This window comes from Echinops telfairi, unplaced genomic scaffold, assembly GCF_000313985.2.
Source record: "Echinops telfairi isolate 266 unplaced genomic scaffold, ASM31398v2 ScPeMD7_18;HRSCAF=68, whole genome shotgun sequence".
NCBI classification, from domain to species: Eukaryota; Metazoa; Chordata; class Mammalia; order Afrosoricida; family Tenrecidae; genus Echinops; species Echinops telfairi.
In genome coordinates, this window is record NW_022103915.1 from 98,167,596 (window position 1) to 98,169,488 (window position 1,893).

Below are 1,893 nucleotides of genomic sequence, written 5' to 3' on the forward strand. Positions count from 1 at the left end.
GAACTGTCAGTCCCGTTGTTTTCTCCTCCAGATTGTTCATCCAGCCTGTCCTATCCAGACAGGCCACAAGTATTTTTTTTAAGTGTACAGTTAGAATAAAATAGAAACCAAGAGGAAAGACTTGTATCAAAATGTGGAGTTAAAAAATTATTCTTAAATAAAACTTAATTAATTGATTAAAATTAAAATAAAACAAGCTTATTCTTCTTGTTGTTGAAAAGCACATAGCAAAACATACATGATTTCAACAATCTCTACATGTACAATTCAGTGACACGGATTAGATGCTTCAAGTTGAACAGCCCTCTTTAACCTTCTTTTCCCCAATTATTCACGCACTATTAACATGACCGCTCTGCTTCCTAAATTTCTTCTCTCACCTTCTGATTTCATTGTCCATTTGATCCTATACAGATAGTTCTTGCAAAAGGCGTGCTACCACCTGGCTTCCTTACCGGACACGTGTAAGCGCCATCACGTTCTTCCCGCTCTGTCTCCGGTTTGTTTGGGAGAAGATGGCTGGCCCAGCAGTGACCAGGCCTTCCAGATGCGACATTTCAGGATATCTGTGACCAGGCCATTTGTGAAACTTGTGTCCATCCATGGTGTTGAAGGCCGCTATGCCCCTGCCCTCGGGTCCAGAGTCTGCTGCATCTAAACAAAATAAACTGGATGGAGTCGAAGAGGCGTTATCGAGGGGAGCACAGCTCCTGAAGAGTTGGCATCCCGTGCAAAGCCGTTCTATTAAAGGGAGCAGCCTGAACGACATCACTGCCAGAGGGGGGTTTTCTCCCATCACCTCCAGCCTGATCGATTTACTTGCTGAAAAGGGTCCTGTGACACAACACCCGGGAGTCATTTCGCCTTCGGCCATCAGAGTGTGCCCAGTGGACAGGCTCCTCGCGCAGGAGTCCTGCGTCCCCCTTAAGCAATGCCTCTCTCTCTGAATTGAAAACGGTGCCCAACAGTTTCCTAAGCCAAGGCCAGGTGCTGGAATTGGAGGTGAAGGCTGACCCAGGAATCATCGGTGCAATGATTGTCCGTATTGGAGAGAAATACGTGGATATGTCTACAAAATCCAAGATGCAGAAGCTGATCAGGATTATGCAGGAGATTGTGAATGTGATGATTTCCTATTGGTGAAATTTCTTATAAAAGTTGGAGCATCAATGAAATGCTTCCTGAACAGACCATAGTTTGTTTTGTTTTTTAAAGTAGAAATCTAGTAGGCCTGAGCTTTCTTCAGTATCCCTCTACACTAAATGTTAAAAACTCCTCTTGGACAGCTAAATCACATGTACAATTTTTAAGGGCTGAAAGTGTAATTTCTTTTGAATTAAAGAAAACTTTTAATTAAAAAAAGCACACTATTCAACCATTCTTTTTTTTCCCCAACCAGACATTCTTTACTGATTAAGCTGAACTATTTTTGTGGTTGTTATTTAAAGCAGATTTCAGGGGATATTTTATATTTAAGGCTTAAGATTTAAAGATTACCTCTGGGCACTAGTTTGGGAGTTCATCCAGCCTCAATGACTCCAGAAACTCTGGATTCCACGAGAATTTGAAATTCTATTAAAACGTGTGTGGTAGTTACATGATCTGGTGTCAATTTGAGATTATTAAGAGTGGAGGGGTGGAGTTTAGCCTGTCAATCAGGTCCCAGCTTGATGACCTCATTTGGAGGCTCGATGAGTATAAATAGTTCACTGGAGTGCAGACACACTCTGTTTCTGCTTCATCTCCCTGTGAGACGTTCCTGTTGACAGGTCACATGGAGCTATGCTGATGGAACCAGAGCCCTGGAGCTGGAGGAGCCACGTGGAGACCCACGCCAGTGCTGAGATGCTTCCACCACCACTGGATCCACAAGACTTTCCACCCATTGGCCTG

The 1,893-nt window shown here is 43.4% G+C and overlaps 1 pseudogene; it reads left to right on the forward strand.

Annotated features, from left to right (window-relative positions):
• Positions 1-515: 515 nt before the first annotated feature.
• The window catches only part of LOC115868696, a 38,493-nt pseudogene continuing 37,115 nt past the window's right edge, over positions 516-1,893 (forward strand).